Below are 9,731 nucleotides of genomic sequence, written 5' to 3' on the forward strand. Positions count from 1 at the left end.
CAAAACAAAACAAGCTCGTTTAATACATGTGTTCTCTGGTTAAAAAAGAAAAAGAAAAAAAGAAAGGTAGGGTAATTTTATAATGTCATCAGAGACGATGAAAGTCCAGCATGTTCATTAAAGTCTCCATTAGGGAGAGGGATTGTGGAGTTCAGTGTGTAGTTAAAAGAATCAATTGTCTTCTTAAGCCTTTCTTTTTTTTTAAAAGATAGATGGTACAAAAACTTTGAAAGAACTAAATTTTAAATCAGAATATGAGTCTAAAATGAGAACTTTAATTACTAGTGTACTGACCTGGTTTTCTACATTTCCAAAAGGTTTGGCTTTTTAGAAAATTTATTTCTTTGTAATTCCCATGTTACCTTAGAGCCTGATATTCCAGGGATGGAGCAGGAGTAAATTCTGCCTTAAAACCCTAAAAGCAATCACTCCTAAGTACACCTATTCTTAGGGATATTTGGAAGTTATTTAGTTTAAACCAAAAATATAGAATGTTAAATATTTTCTTGAATGGCAAATTAGAATTCCCTTTCCTCTTGTGGGGTCACCACTTTGTGTTTGTTAATGTTACCGTTGTTCCTGAGATTTAAGCCACAAATAAACAGAATGCTCTGCTTTATAGCTATTCAGAATTGGTCAGTGTCACTAGGGACACAATTTTACTGTTAAATCACATTTTAAGGTTATTAATACCTTTCCGTTCTCTGGACGAACCCCCACCCTTACCCCTAGGCAATGGCACGAATTTTTACAGAGTAAAAGTCAACCTTCTTCCTGCGGTCAGTGTGGCCCTACACGATCTGGATTTTTGTCATATCTCTGACTTCCTCTTTTACTAGTTTTTCCCCTAAATAATTGTTTTCCCACCCACACTGTCCTCCTGGCTGTTCCTCTGACACATTGGACGCATTCCTGTTGTACAGCCTGTGCATTTGTTGCTTCTTCTGCCCGGGACATTCTTTCCACAGACAGCTCCATGGCTTCCTTAACCTGGTTTAAGCTACAGAGAGCACCTTCCCTCCCCTCATTTATTTTATTTATACTTTTTCACTAATTAGATTTTTATTTACTTATTTACTTATTTATTTATTTATTTTAATGAAGGCTTTCACTAAAAATAGAAAAATCAATAATGATAACAATACTCATAGTAGACCAACCAGTAACCAACCATATTAAGCAAAGCTATAAACATTTTTAACATAAAATAGGTTAAAGTTGGGAAGCAAGTTGCCCATAAGCCCTGATCAGGCACTTCCCAACTACTTTCCCTGTTTTATGTTTCTTCATGGTATATATCAGCTTTTTTTTTTTTAACTTTCTTTTTTTTTTTTTTTTTTATCAGGTTTTAATATACTACATAAGGTGCCAAATTATTTTGTCTACCCCTACTAGGATGTAAGCTCATGATGGAATGGGTGTCTCCAAACATTAGGTCTCCAGTAAGTACTTGTTGAATGATGGAACCGAGTATCTGAAGCTCTATCAAGTGAAACTAACCTTGTGAGAACAACACCAGATTTACCCTATGTTTTGCAAATTCATGGCCCACCCACATTTACTGCCAAAGAATGTGACCTGAGATCTAGGGGTTCGGACCATGGCCCTCTTCTCACATCCTTACTTGATATTCCTCTCTACTGCCATGAATTCAATTTCCATCCATAATATGAAGCCTGTATGTGAATGATACTCAAGTGGAACTCTAGCTCAGATCCGGCTTCTGAACTCTAGACCTGTATATCCAAATACCTAGACGTGGCTGCTCTGATGATTTACAGGTATCTCAAATTCAATGTGTTCAATACTGAACTCATCTTCTTTTCCTCTAAATCCACTCCTCCAGTCTCCTTTCTCAGAGAACAACACAATATCCTTGCCAGTTTCCCCAGTCATAAATCTGGGTGTAATTCCTCCTTCTCACCCAAATTTACCCAATCAGCCAGAAAAGGTTACCAATGTTAATTTCTCAGTATCTTTTGAACTGTTCATGTCTGCCAGTATGCATTGCCACCATCTTCATTTAGGCCATTACTATCTCCACCCTGAATATTACAACAGCTGCCTTACTTTTCTCTCTAGTCATTCAAATCTGATAATAGTTACCTTTACTGGGCATGTTCTAAGCATGTTATATCCATTTAAACTCCACAATAATCTTATACAATACAGAGGAATATAAAGAAAAAGTTAATCTCTACTCTCCCCAATCACCCTTCTTGGGATAAACAAAGTTTCCTATTTGGTGCATAAAATCTTAGACTCTTCTCCAAGCAACGCCCAGATGCTTGACCATTATGTTATGTGTCCTCCCTCACTCCATCTTCTTTCTAGGATAGCAAACTATGTCCAAATGGAGGGGAAAAATGAGAAAGGGAAATTTTAGAAATGACGTAGAAATAGTATCATTTGCTCATATTAGATTAATATTTAACAAAGTTTACTCAATTCACCTGAATAGCAGGTTCTCATGCACTGGGATATACACTTTTCTGGTTAGATTCACTCTGATTAATATGTGTAATTAAATTGAAATGGGAAGTCTATTTATGACTATACTAAAAAAAAATCATTTCTTTGTCCCAATAACAAACAATTGCTTCTTGTACAAGAGCCAGATTTGGACGCTAAGTTTCACTCTGGAACATAAATGATCGTGGACAATTGTAGGAAACTCTGAAAAGAAGTCTTTTCTAGTGGAGATTCTAGGGGGTCTAACTTAATGTATAGCTCTCATTCATCCTATCAAGAAGCAAGGTGCCCCTTTTACTTTTCAGGGAAAACAAGTTTCCATTTGTCATGGGACCACTGTATTCAAATACCTGTTTCTCTTCTGAAGAAGTGACAGACTGAAAAGGAAGGAATTAGTTCATTCAGTGCAATCTGATGTTTAAAAAAAAAGTGCACAATATAATCTCACAAATAAAATCACATTTATCCAGAGTCCTTCCTACTTTGATGCTTCAGCGCATGTTGCTTTTCAAATCTGCAATAAAAATTGTCACAAAATTATTCTGACTATATAGCACAATTTCTCCAAATTGTGCTATTTCCGATCTTTTTAGGTGAAAAGTTTTTCTGTAAAACTGAATAATGTCTCCCTTCACCATTTCAAATAATTTAACCACAGATTAAAATACTGGCTCAACATGAGCATATTGAGATGCATCTGAAATAGAAGCATTTTTCTTATGTCTAAAAATAAGCTGCAACTATTTCAATTTGTGGAACAAATAAATGGATCCAGAAGGGAGCGCTTGTAGCACTACCTACAGTATGACTGACTAGTTCTTTCATTTTTTCCTCATAAATTTAATGCAAATTTAACAATGGTTTTGCCCAATGGTTGCCAATTTAGGCACCAACTTTCTTGAAGAAGTAGCCTGATTAGAAAATAATTGTACTTTTTTCCCCATTCCTGTTACCACACCTGTGCCTTTCATTTCCTATAGGGTACAAGTGGCAAAACTGCATCTTTCAACTCTGCCTCTTTTATCTGATGTAGCGGATGACAGGTAATCTAGCTGAAAGTTCCGACAATTGCACCACCAGAAAAACACTAGCTGATGAAATCTGAGCAGTTATCACACTAACCATCACCTGTCAAGCCTCTTGCTTCAATTTAAGGGCGCATCAATTTTCTGAAGAGGAAATCAAGGGCAAAGAATAAAAGCGCTTCAGATAAACACTGACAAAGGCCCTTTCTGCCTCTCTCTCTCTCTCTTTTTTTTTAAATTTATGATGGGATGTACTATCACAGGTTGCTCCGTGAGGTTTTATCAACTGTCCTGATACATCCCAGATAGCTCGGAATTCTTTGGCCATTGATGAAGTGCTATACTTGCACTTACTGAAAGGGCAGAAGATTTCCAAATGAAAATTACTTTCACTAAATACCACAAAGATATTGAAGGCAGAGAGAGCCAGGGGACAGAACAAATGACAGCTGCATGTAACAATGAACCTCTCAGTTCTCGAGACTGGCAGACAAGGCTGATTAGAGTGAGAACACGAAGTAATGTTTTCTTAAAGCCAGGGAGCATATTGTGTAAAGTGTCAGGCACAAAGGGTTCAGATGTTCTTTGTGCTGAGTTGGGAGCACAGGGCTGCCAACTCTACTTACAGTGTGTCCTGTCATAGCTTCGAGACGAAGAGTTTTCCTAAATGCACCTGGTTACCATGTTCAAAACACACATGGAAGTAATGATATTGGGTGAAAGGAAAGATAATGGCTAGGGAAGTAAAAGATATGGTGAAATGGGTTTTGTGAGGCACTTGGAAGTTGGCCCTTAGCAAAACAGATCTGTTTCCCTTTGGGGTTGAAAGTCATAGGATCAAGGTGCCGTACCCTCTCTATGGTTCTTCAGGGATATCAGTAGAGAACCTTTTCAAGTGGGAAACAACATGTAGAACAAATGTTAGTTTTGACTGATCTTAGGGAACAAGATTTGATGTGAGGTTCATTCTGTGACATTTTCTCACTACTGATAGCTCCGGGAATTCTTCTGCCCAGTGAAAAGTGTATACTTGGTGTGCGCTGGATGCGGTTGGAGTTTTTGAAGGGAGTGCCAATTACTCAATCTTTAAGTTTCTTTGAGGTGTGAACCGTTTGGAAAATAGACAAAGCAGTCAGAGATGAAAATAGTTCTTTTAGCATTAAAGTGAGACTGGAGAACCTGAGTTGGCCTCATCTGCCCCCGCAGGCTTAACCGCAAAGGAGAGTAGAACGGGCACAGCCTGCTGGCAGGCAAGTTCTGAGTAAAGAGCTGCCTGTGTGCCACTGAACCTCTGGTCAATGTTGCTAATCAAGTAAGTGGCCTCTCTTTCAGGGTGGAGTGAAAATGGGGCAGGGTATAAAAATGAGGACAATATATCCTGACAGAATGGAAATTTAAATTTTGTGAGCCAAAGCCGTATAATCCCCAGTGTGTTTATGTGTTTATTGATCTGTTGGTGGGCTTGTTTGGGGTGGAGAGTATTAGCAAGGTTATTTTGCCTTTGAGTGCAAGCCACATTCTCCAACACACCCAGTTTCATCAGTGGTAAAGACAATCCTTAGATCTCCACCTGAAGCCTGTATTTCTGCTGTCAGATCTGCATAGAAAGCAATGCCATTAATTTGCCCAATAGTTCAGACTTCTGCAGATATCAGCAGGACATCTTCCCAGTGGCCTATGAGAGCGAGTCTGTGCAGTAGAGGGTGAATCTATTAATGGGAACATTTTATTTTGGAACAGTGATGCTTCAAGTCTGGTTCAGCTCTAGGCAGTCTTTTATAACAGTCATCATACCAATGATAAGCAATGTATTATTGACTAATGATGGATAAAATAATAGAAATCACCTTATTTATGGGTATGACCCATCAGAGGCATTACTATTATTTTCTGTTATTCTAGAGAAATATTTCTGGGAAAAAATGGAAGAAAGGGAGGTAGGTGAAGCAAAAGACGTACTAAGTCCAGCCTTTCCCATTTACTACTAACTTACCTGGAGAATGGAAAACATAGCACAGTGTTTAAGAGCAGAGTTTCCAGAATCAGGCATATCTGAGGTTAAATGCTATCTCTGACTTGACTAGTTGTGTGGCCTTGGCAAGTCAGTGAACTACCTATACCTCAACTTCTCCTTTCCAAAATGAAGATAACAACAGTACCCAACTTGTAAGGCTGTTAGGAGAATTAAATTTGATATTGTACTTTAAAAGTTCAACAAAATGGTCAGTATGACATAGGCCTAGAGCAAACATCAGGTTTTGTCCTTCTTAGTTCCCGGTAATGTGCTAAGAGGCCCTCGGAGCCTGAGCTCATTTCTCCTCTAATAGAAACAATGCCTTTCCTCTTTTTGAATCTTGTAGCTTCTCCCCAAAAATATACAGTGATCCCTAGACAAAAAATCTTTGAAGGGGTACATTCTAAACTCTGGTTTACCAGGAGAAAAATGATGGCTTGTTTTTGACCTGTTTCTATAACAAATCGCCAATTTGCATTTTTCATGAATCTGAATGTAAACCACAAATACGGTCTGCAGTATTCTCTTAAATAATGACATTGTTTCATTATTATTCAACTACAAAGGGAAAGCATGGACTGCTTAGGATGTCCTGGTTATAATCTTATAGCGTCCCTCCTTCTTTCTCATGCCTTCCCAAAGTAGAGCTCTGTCATAAGGTGCTACTTTTTGTAGTTGGCTATTTCTTCTAAGAAGTCAAAGCACAGACATCTCAATGTGTGTGATATTCCTGTGACTAGTAAATAAGTGTCCCTGGCTGGTTTGGCTCAGTGGATTGAGCGTCGGCCTGCGAGCTAAGTGTCGCTGGTTCGATCTTCCAGTCAGGGCACATCAGAGAAGGAAAACTCTGACTCCAAAAAACCTCCACTGCCTTGCGGCATACCTCTTCAGGGGAAAGGCTAGGGGAGTAAACCCCGACAGAAAATCCGGAGCCGGAGTCCCTAAGGCGGTTTGACGTTGTAGTCAACACCGGCAACTCCTGCGGCGCACCTGAAGCCAAGCTGTATTGACTCCGTCTTTCCCTTGGACCCTTCAGCTGCGAAGAGAGGGGGGGTCTGCTGCATGGGCAACAGCAGACCCTCCATATCACCCCGCCCAGGCTCTGTAGCTTCAGCTTCACTGGAGAGGACACTCCAGCGTCATCGCAAGATGTCGATTTAACACAGGAGGAGACAGATACCGTGTCACTCCCGAGTCGGACTGCACAGCCATTCTCGGCGGTGCAGATAGACTCTTAAGAAGCTACACCATCGTCTCTCGAGACGGACGGCTGCCGACGGGGGGGGGGGGGGGGGGGGGGGGGGGGGGGGGGGGTAGTAAATAAGACAGTACGAATAAAGGCGAAAAGCAAAAAAAGATGTAGAGACAGCTCCCAGTGCCCAAGCTACTCGGGGAAGTGATGCCAAGGGGGGCCAGCTGTCCTATGAGCAGTAGGTCTGAGTACCTCCGTTGCTGTGCTGTCTACACGTGCCTCAAACACGTGGCTCTCTGGTGTCGATATTCCTTACAGTCCTCGTGAAAGAATTCTTCCTGGCCCTGCTTGTCACCCTCATCATTCTGACATTGAGCACTTAAAAGGCAGGAACTTATCTTCCTTGTTATTTCCCCAGCTCATTAGATTTGCTAGAAACGTTTGTTTTGTCCCTTTTTGCATGATAAAGAAAGCATATGTACACAGGTGCAAATTATTGGGCAGACTTTATCATCTCTATGAAGATTAAGTCTTAAGATTCTTGACTGTTTATTTTTTTCCAAAAGATGGAAAGGAAGAAACTTAAAAAGTTTTTTGTTGTCATTTTTTAAATATCTTTTGTACAGCAATCTTGCATTTTCTGCTTATTTCCAGTCTCCCCTATTTCAGAGCTACTAGACAAGAATATAATTATATTTAGACTCAACTGCCACGTCATTAGGCAACATTCTCAATAGTGGTAACATTTGGTTCCTTGTCTGAAATTTCTTAAGTTTGTTGGGGTGATTAAATAAGATGATATGATGCAAGAGAACCTCCCAAATCACTCATGAACATTCCCTTCATCTGCTTGTTTTCCCTTCTCAACTCAAATACTGGTGTTTATTCTGATTGTACAATAGTTATGCTTGTGTGCATCCCTCTGAAGGCATTTTTTTTGTTTTATTTGCAGAGGGATGTTTTTATTTATTTGAAGTTGTACTGCTTTCCTATAAAAGTCATACAGCAGACCAGCAACCCAGGGGTGAAACCGATAAAAGGGAAATATTTATTTTGGACCAGTGTAGCTTCTAGTATGATTTGACCCCAGACAGTCTTTTATAAGTTATTGTAGTATTTTTTAAATTGATTTTTAAAACTTTATATGGACAGTGACTATTCTGCCAAAAGAGACGACAAATGGCATAAAACAGACCAAAGGTGAGGGTGGGGATGAGAGAAGAGGCTAGGAATCCACTCTGGAAAGCTGATCATTATTGACCTGAAACTGGAAGGAGAAGGGGAAGGGAGATGCATGCAAGAGGGAGAGTTCCAAAAGGTTGGAATGTTGAGGGGAGAGAACTCCCCCCTGACATCGGTGAGAAGACAGCAATCACTTCCTTTCTAGCAGACAAGGGAGGAGCCCCCACTCAGCAGCAAATTCTGGAGACTCAGGCTGGGGTTAGGGATTGGGGGCTCCCCACAGAGCATCACAAGAAGGTGTCACACCACTCTCCAAGGCACCCAAAGCAGTGCCAGGACTGCTTGCCATCGGCACCACATGGCCTTGAGCCATTCCCGGAAGGGATCTTCATCTTTTTTTAGCACCAGAAACCAGCCAAGGACCACACAGGCCTTGTCAAAGCCCCTTTCCTCCAGCGTCTCGCCCAGGACTTCAGGAGTCCCAGCTGCGCCCCACTGCCTTTTCCCTCCTGGGCTCTGCCATGAAGTATTGGGGCTTTTGGGGAGTTATGAGGATTAATCAGGATTAATGGTTAGCTCTCACGATGGCCCGCCCATACCTCAACACACTAGAATTGTCTTTGTCATTGTACAATTAATTTTGCCACATTTATTGACAAAAAGCAGGAATCATCTCATTGATGTGCAAGAGCCATCAAAGGCAGGGCTATTTGTTTCCATCCTAGAGGAATATTTTAATGGTGGTAAACTGAGGACAGGTGGCAGAAGATCTTTTATGGTGTTGAATTTACAGATCACCAAAGACTTGGGAGTCATTGTTTTATAGCAATAAATAAACACTCTTGGCCAGAGCTAGCAAAAAATGAAAAATCAAGTATTTCAGTTTCTCTGTGTAAGAAAGCAAATTGACTAACTTCTCTTTTCCTTACCAGTCTTAAAACAAATAAGAAAAATTGTTCTTTTTTATAGTGAACATCAAAAATAAGACAGCTTTTCTCTGTGGCTTTGCAGGACATTCTTTCCATTCAGTAAAAGTGGAAAGCAAAAATATATTTTTTACATTGTCTTTCCAGCTATGGCAAGAGAATTAAAAATATAGCCCAAGGTATTTCTTCCTATTACTTCAAATTTCTGGGCATGCATGCCAGGAGAAAAATTAATCTGCATTTCCATTTTTAAAGTGCCTTTAGTTTAATGTAGTTAATTCCTCCATTTTTTGAACCATAATATTGCCATTGTTATTCAGGCAATTTTATTGTACCTCCTACAAACCAATTGAAGCTGGAAAAAACTGGATGCAGACATGTGCTGGCTCTCCTTTACTCAATAAGAGGAACTGCTGTCCCAGAAACATGATACGTATGACTTGTCTTTTCTTCCTTAATCACACAGAGGCCGTACTGTGTTTGCACATGTGCCTATCTCCTCCTGAACCTGTGTTACACCTGTTTGCTCCTTATTTTTCTCCTCAGGTTGCATAATTAATTCCTTTTTATATTTCAGGGAAATTATTATATCTTTGTTTTCTAAAGCCCCATTTTAAATAAGAGATGCTAATGGTGCTCAGAATTGCCTAAGCTGAGCTCTCAAGCACTTCAACATAAGCAGCATAAAATGTACATATAAAAGGGGTTTCTTGGCTACAGGTACTACTTGAATAAGCTTTACCAAACCATTATACTGAGTGCTATGAAACTGCATTAACAACTGTTAAGCATTTTAATATTTAATACCAATATATTAAGCCAATATATTATTGCATGTTTAGAAACTTAAAGATAATGTTTTAAAATTTCACACATTTTTTATGACATTATTGATTAAAAGTTTCAGTTGTGTTTTTGCA

At 39.6% G+C, this 9,731-nt stretch overlaps 1 pseudogene; it reads right to left on the reverse strand.

The window, feature by feature from the left end:
* Positions 1-8,172: 8,172 nt before the first annotated feature.
* LOC150001354 (barrier-to-autointegration factor pseudogene) lies at positions 8,173-8,435 on the reverse strand (annotated as a pseudogene).
* Between the last annotated feature and the right edge of the window lie 1,296 nt (positions 8,436-9,731).

The sequence above is a fragment of the Furipterus horrens genome, unplaced genomic scaffold (assembly GCF_987537825.1).
Source record: "Furipterus horrens unplaced genomic scaffold, mFurHor1.1.pri manual_scaffold_9, whole genome shotgun sequence".
NCBI classification, from domain to species: Eukaryota; Metazoa; Chordata; class Mammalia; order Chiroptera; family Furipteridae; genus Furipterus; species Furipterus horrens.